Genomic DNA, 7,997 nt, shown 5'->3' with positions numbered 1-7,997 from the left:
GGACTGAACAATGTCATCGGATGTCACTGACTCCCATGCATATGGGTCACATACTACCACTGGCTTTATGAGAACGGACATTGTTCAGAAAAAAATCATTTATGAACTAAATCTGTTAAAAAGAATTGGTTAAGATTTAAAAGCAATGTAATGTAAAGTGCATTATTAAATTCAAGTGCTAACAAAATAAAAACGCATTATGACGCTCTTTAGCATAATTAATGGGGGGATATTTCTGTTAAAGCCATATTATAACATTTTCAAACAAAATAGATTAGCATTTATTTGCCATAAAATGTTAGCTTTTACTGTCAGATATCCCCTTTTATTTTTGAGCCGAACAACTACAGCAAAGCAAAGAAAATTGGAATTTACTACCAGCGTACATGTCGCCAATACGTACCACTCCTTCGGTCATGTTGCGGTACGACCCTTTGTTGTGTATATCACCGTCCTGCACGCCGTGTACGTACTGTGTGTTATGAACATCGTGTATGCGTTCGACTAATAATTCCATCGTAATAATAAAGCGCCGGTTCCGGCGTTTTATTCAAAATCTCGGATTTTGACAAAACTACAGCACCTAGAGTTTTGATTTTTGCAGGGTATATTGGTTTAATAAAGTACAATTTAATTGTGTAAAAAGGAATTTTAAAAATTCAGTGAGTGCGTCTTCCTCAGCAAATGTTATAATATGGCTTTAAGGGAGGTGGAATGGGCGTGGTCCAAGACCCCTCAAAAAAATTTTCCAAAAAATTTTTTTTGCCATATTTTGTTTAAGAAAATCATAAGCTATCAGGTCAGCCAGATAAAGTTAAAAATTTCCTTTTCAAAATGCGAATTTGAGGGGAATTTCATCTCTTTCAATTTAAAACGATTTATGGCAGGGTTGACTTGCTATACATGCCGTAACCAGTTTGGTTTACGACTGGTGGGAGACTAATCAACGAATCAGCTGATCAGCTGGATTGGTATATATATGCATGTATGTACACACATGCGAAGAAGAATTCCAGTCATCTTATTCTTTCTAGTGAATAATTCATCCACTAATATTACTTTTACTGATATCCTGGCATGCCTGGAGAAAGAAAGAGGCGTCGTTAGCAGCTATCACCTATATTAAGTAAGTACTTCAGTCTAAAAATATGTGTGACGTGTGTTTAGTAACTTAGCCCGGGTTAAACAACATGGGTAAGCTTAAAGTAAACATGATAAAGATATTTAGCATTCTCTCGGTCGGGGCTGTTCCCGGGCATGTTCTATCTATTGCACTATACCTACTTCTGACGTAGGGGCTGTGCAATAATTATGAGCCGGGGGGTTATGGGTGGGGGTGGGTGCGATGTAAAATTGCCACCCCCACCTGGAAAAAAGTCCACTTGTACAAAATAAGCACCCCCCTAATGCCCTATAAAAATTCCTGGCGGTAAAATGGGAGGGGGGTGCCAAGAAATATTTATCGAGCGAAAGGGGTGGGGCAAGCAATTTTTGGCAAGCCGAGCCGAGGGGGAGCAAGTGATTTTTGGCACACATGGGTGCCTTGCTCCAAGTTGCTCGAGAAGAGATAGCCAAGAATTTGTTCACCGATAGCTTCACATTCTAGGTATGCCAGGCAAACACATTTGCTAGTCAGCCAAATTCGCCGACAATGTCAATGCATTTTTACATAGAAATGCCCGAAACTTGTGCCGAAGAAAGAAACCTACATAAATATGTTTTCTATACTTCACTTGACCCAAATATATGATTTTTATGGTGATAAGTCACTCGACATGGAATTTTTGATTTTGATAGCAAAAAAAGCTGCTATCATAATGAGACTAAGATCTAGAAACACCCCCGAAATGCCGTTTTGGGGAATTTTGCCATGGACGTAATAGAGCACGAAGCGCGATGGACTTGCAACTCCGTTCGTCGATGTGAGGTCAGCGATAAATCACGCTTGCAACATGTGGACGTAGATGGCAGCAGCATTTTTCTGTAATTAGCATATTCGTGACGTCATGTTAACGTAAGTCTCCACAACACTACGCAGTACTATCGTAGGTGGCAGCAGCATTTTTCTGCAGTTTCTTTAGGCTATCAGTACAGGGTAATACACAGGGGAAGCCCGACGCTGACGCCATCTTTTTGTATTGCGCTAGTATAGAAGTTGCAACGGCCTGATTTTGCTAGCTGAATCTTTTTGACATTGTTTGATGAAAGTCAATCTTTGACAAGATGTAACTTTGCTACGGAAAGTGCTATGAAAAAAAGGTTTTCAGTTTTGGCTTTGTTTACTCAAGGGCTTTAATTTGATATATAAAATGATGCAGTTTGATGGCAAATTTGAATTCACCTAGCATACCTACATTCTAGAGACCATTGCATTCAAAATCTAGTCGGATTTGTTGAAGCATGACACGTACGTGTAAAGCAATGGAAGTTCAGAAGTAAAATAGTAAATTACACAGCTGATCACGACAGACAATCGCATAAAAAATGTTGCTAAAATTAAACTTTAGCAAAATTTTAGACTGTTCAAAATAGGCAAATCTTGCTCAAAAGATACCGTACTGTAGTTGACTCATCAAAATAACTTTCATCCAAATTTCAACATTTAAACAGAATAAATATAACAAAAGATTGCACCGCTGTCCCACCGAAAAACATTTTAGCAATGCACTCTAGCATCGAATGCGTAACTATCGTGTGCAAAAAAAAAATTTGAAATTCGAAGCTAGAGTTATCAAGTAAGGGGAGCCTTTTAAATAAAACACTCTAAAATGGCTTTATAAAGGAAAACAGTTACGGAAACACTTTGCCAATTTCCTGCTCGCTATGTTCACAACAAGTATCATGTACATTAGGCTTCCTCAAATATGTTGAAGTGCCACATGAAATAAAAGAAAACAGCAAAGTGCCACTCAATGGCTGCTTTAGCACCTGGGGTGGGGGAGCCAGAGGGGTGTCCCCCCTGTGAAGCTATCGATTTAAAAAAATTTGAGGTGCAAATGACACCATTTGGTGCAATATTTTGTACTATTTTAGCCGTTGGTAGAGGACATAAAAAAGGGCAGAATGGCAGTCAGGAAGGGCATATTTTACCTGTATCAAATTTTGTGTCAATAAAATACATCATATAAAAAATTCGATATATACATCATGCATTATCTATAGTATATTCCTTTGCTAAATCGTAAATAAAAAATTGAAATGTAGAATATTGGAGATATTCCTGCTGGATGAAGTTTGATCAAGGCATTTGATTTGATTTTTATTTTATCCATTCTGAGGGATAAATCACAAATAGTACCACAAATAGTCTTGGAAGCTACAATCAAGGAATTTAATAGTTGGTACACCTTGACAATATGTTGGAACTCTTCATTGCCGCTCTGAGAGTTAAGTGAAATTAGTATAACTATGTTTGATGAGAAGTACATACCTTCTCCTTTCCTCTTCCCTCCCCATTCCCCTCAATCAATGTTGGGGAGACTGGAGAGCCCAATGGAAAAAGTGCTTTCATCAACATTGAACTGGGGGAGAGGGGTGGCGATTTACATTTAGTATGCCCGAGTGTACCAACATTAATTTCTTTGATTGTAGGGCTTAGGCAGCCAGCAAATGTTACACACCCAAATTTGTACACGTCCAGTTTTTGCCCACATGGCCTATACTTTGTACACAAATGTTTAAATTTACACACCCAGTTTTTTCAATTTACACACCCAAACCTTCAAATCTTGCCTAAGACCCTGCAAAGTGATCCATGGATGTTCTTTAATAAAATTATTTTTTATGTGCAAATGCCCCCTGCCCCTAGTAGTGCCACCACTGTTTAGAACTGAGGTATACTTTTATTTAGACATTTGATGAATTTAGTTGTACAGCTGTCTTTCAAAAGTTTCTCTAAGGGTGGTTATTAGGAGAAGGAACTAATTATGGTGAATACAGTACCTGTAGGCTACTTGTGTGACGTTGACAGCTAAATAAATTTGAGCCAATTTTTTAACTTTCATTCAATCTCCATGAACTTTGCCAGTAAGTGTTATAATTATACTGAACTGTTTTACTACTTCCAGATGGTGGAGCTTACTCCAGGCATGGCAGTGTTTGTGTTTCCAAGTACACTGGATATGGAGAAGACATTTGCAAAACTATGTAGAAGATTGATGGATGATTTTTACAGTGGGGCAGAACAGGATTAGATGTGATCAAACAAGACCATGAATGACACACACCAGCCATTGTTGGTAAGAACAGCTATTCCCGTATATATGTTTCTTTTCATGTTGCCTGGTGTAGCTAGGGGGTTGTGCGCCAAGGGCAAGGATACAAAATGGATGTGCCCCAAAGCTGTGAAAGTACCAACTTGTCGAAATTATCACTTGGTCATTTTGTGAAATGCAGTTACACAAATATCTAGAAACAAAATCAGTGGCTCCAGAATAGGGTACATCTCGTGCCCCCCATCACCTCATGTCACACAAATTTCTTGTCCCCATTGCAAATTTAAAATTATTCCAAAGTCGTTTTGGGGTCAATAGCCATACCATATGCATAAGGCAGCTATTTTATTCATGCATTGTGTACATTACAAATGACTGCTGTACTAGTAACTTAGTCCTTACTACTATCAATGAATAAAAGATGATCAAAATAACAGTCTTACTCAAAAAATAACAAGGCCAAGTTTTATATGTAAACAAAATTGGCTGCCATTTGCTGTCTTTACTGTGTAATTGTGAATACATAACGTTACTGTTTTTGTGCCAACTTTGACCTGTTAGGCTGATACTACTACAGAAGAGTGATCGCACATTTGCACATTTATTGACCTTGCTCAATTTGATGAGACAGCAGTCACAGCACCCAATATGTTAAAAGAATGGAGGCTGAGGTTCTTCAAATCTTCAGATGGGAGTTCTCAGCAGAGGTGGTTTATATCGTGAAGTTGTGGATAGGTAGTGGTGAGCAAACTCAGAAGTTTAAAATTCTAGAGCATTGTAGATGCTAGGCCAGATGAAAGGCAAAGTATGAAGCAGAATGACGTAAATAATCATGACACATATATGCCTTATTGGAACTGGATTTGGGAAACCCTCATCAGTGTCTACAGAAATGACTCCATCTGCAGCCCTTGCTGATCTAGCTGTGCAATGTGCATGATCCTTGGATCACACTTCATATTCCAGAGATAAACAATATGGTCCTGATTTCCTTTCCCCAGAATGTTGAGACTCTGAAGCATACATGTACCAAAGCATCACTCAATGACATTAATGCCCTCAATATCAATGAGCGTTGAGCATGGAGTAAAACCCAGCTCTGATTTCCTGAAAGTGCCAATCGAAGATATCCAATCTCAAGATTTGAAGAACCTCAGCCCTCTGGCTAGCCCTCTAAGTTTCCTCCCTCATGACCAGCACTTGAATCCTATCACAACTTTTGGGCTTGCCAAGTCCATGATCAGGGATGTAGCTACAGTGGGCGGTGGTGGGCGGTAGAGCCCACCAATCGGTTTTGGAGTTTATCACTCGGCTCCAATTTTAGCATTGGAGCCCACCACTCAGAGGCCAAAATTGCAGCATTTTATTGAATTAGTTAAGAATTTGGTCTATTTTGGCAAACAATTTCCACCTGGGAACTAAGGGAGAACAATGCCAGTGCATTGATTGGTCACCCCAGGTTAAATAAGAAATAAATAAATAAATAAATAAATAAATAAATAAATAAATAAATAAATAAATATGCAAGATTTTCATCAAATGCCACCCAGCACTGAAAATATCCTAGCTACAACCCTGTCCATGATATGACCATCACAGACTGTGGCTGCTTATAATCATGTGTTTTAAGTTGAACAATCAAACTCGGGTTGTGCCTGCGAGCTCGTATGGCGAGACAAGGCTGTTTGGCGGTTCGTAGACTGAGCCCAAGTTCAATTTTTCAGCATACGCACGGTCATTAATAGCTGTAATCTGTGGCCCTCACTGACTTCATGAGCCCAAAAATAGTTCAAGTAGGGAGGAAATCTTAGAAGGCCTTGAACAAGGCTATCCTCGAGCTCATCAGGCCTGTGTGTGTTGTCTCATCAAATTGAGCAAGGTCTAGATGCAAGTGTGTGATCTCAAGTCTTTAGTATTATCTGCCTAACAGGTCAAAGTTTATAGCACAAATAGGAAAGTTATGAATATTTTAGCAATTTCACAATTACACAGTAAAGACAGCACAAGGCAGCCATTTGTGTTTACATAAACTTGGTCTTTGTAGATAGCTCCCTTATGTTTAATTTTGAGACAAGTATGCTTTTTTAACATCTTTATTCATTAATAGTCCTAACTGCATGAACTAAAATGCATAAGGCAGCAATAATTTCTAACATTAACATTAGGGTATGGTCATTGACCAACAATTTCAGCATCACGGAGGCCCCTATTATGATTTTGGAATAATTTTAAATTTGGTATGCAGTAATATATTGACCAATGGCATGTTTTGAGACTAGGGACAAGAAATTTGCTTGACAAGAGGGGCATGAGATGCACCTTATTCCAGAACCAGGGAAAGGTTGGGACTGGGGGTGGCACCCAGCATACAAAATATGCCCGGTCAGTCGGCCATTGGCATGTAACTTTTTGGCCTGGCCGGAAATTTTCTGACTGGCATCTAGTTGGCTGGCCGGTAACTTTTTTAAAAGGTCAAGCCTGGCTGGCCTGTAACTTTTTGAGGCATATTTGATATTTCGAACACTGGTGGCACCCCCAATATACGCCACAGTATCGTTGTGATGAAAATGAGATTTTAATATGAAAATTTTAATGTACACAAAATCATATAGACATCATGGTTTGTATTTACACAGTGCACTCAAACTAGCAATTTTGAGTTAAGATGTTATGTCCCTGAGCCCTTGATTTCTTGTTTATTAGGAGAAGGGAACTAATTATGGTGACAATTAATTGAAGATAATATATACAATGATTTGGTACATTGTAATAGTGTTTTAGGAATGAGAACATTTCAACAGAGATATGTCAATAATAATCGTATTTTTTTCTATCCACAGCATACACACTTGCTTCACAACTTGATGTGGATACTGTTACAGAAGCCAAGCGAGCATCTTAAAAATAAGGAATACATTTACCATGTTTACAGGGGTTGCTATCCCACAATAAGAAGATCCAGTAGACATTAATGTGGGCATCATTGTGAATCTTGGAACTCAGTACCTCCTCAAGCCACGTCAAGCTTCACTATTTTCTTCTTCTTGGATACCGCTTTACGATGATTAAGTTTAGACTTATCAAAATGAACTTCTGGGTGAAGCTTGAACTAATAAAAGCATTCGTATGATTAAGGTTAAACTTGGCTTTCGCTTTCAGGCATTATTATCGTGAACCGATGCATGGTGGCAAATTGAACGCATAAATGGTGAGACAATGAAAATCCTTTTGGATGCATGGTGAAGCTTGGCCCAACAGAACACTTTATATAGTGAAAGTTGACTTCAAATTTGTGAGCAAAAAGTAAGCTGATCGAGGTGAAGCTTGACCTCCAATATCAGTTAAGGTGAACAAGGATGAATGCTTCAGGTTGGCTCAAAACTGCTGAATGACCTTTGCATAAAAGACAATTTTTTGTGTATTTAGGGGGCTGTCATTTTCTTCAGAATGGGGTCATGAATATACTAGGGGTCATACAAATTGTATACCAAAAATAGTGAGGGTCATAATTTTTTACACCAAAAAGGAGGTTATAATTACTACAGTTTCCTTCAAAGAAGAATGGCACTTGTTTACATTTTGAGAGTGGGCACAGTGTAAACACGTTAGTAGGGTTCTAATCAGTGGCGTAACTAGGTTTGGTAGCGCCTGGGGCAAGAAAAAAAAATTTGCGCCTACACCCCCCCAGAATATCTTAGACGTGGGAAATTTTTTTATTTTTTTGCGCGCGGGACGCGCAAAATTTTGGACAAATAAGGCCTACCACTAATTAATTTTGGTTAC

General features: G+C 38.6%; 1 long non-coding RNA gene across 1 annotated transcript; it reads left to right on the top strand.

Moving 5' to 3' along the window:
* Positions 1-970: 970 nt before the first annotated feature.
* Positions 971-7,216, top strand: LOC140140300 (uncharacterized). Its single transcript, XR_011857242.1, has 3 exons — positions 971-1,126; positions 4,068-4,238; positions 7,055-7,216. It is a non-coding gene; the product is annotated as an uncharacterized lncRNA (long non-coding RNA).
* Positions 7,217-7,997: the final 781 nt, after the last annotated feature.

Source organism: Amphiura filiformis, chromosome 19 (genome assembly GCF_039555335.1).
Source record: "Amphiura filiformis chromosome 19, Afil_fr2py, whole genome shotgun sequence".
Classification (NCBI taxonomy): domain Eukaryota; kingdom Metazoa; phylum Echinodermata; class Ophiuroidea; order Amphilepidida; family Amphiuridae; genus Amphiura; species Amphiura filiformis.
Note: the sequence above shows the minus strand (reverse complement) of the source record. Positions and strands in the feature narration are given on the sequence as shown.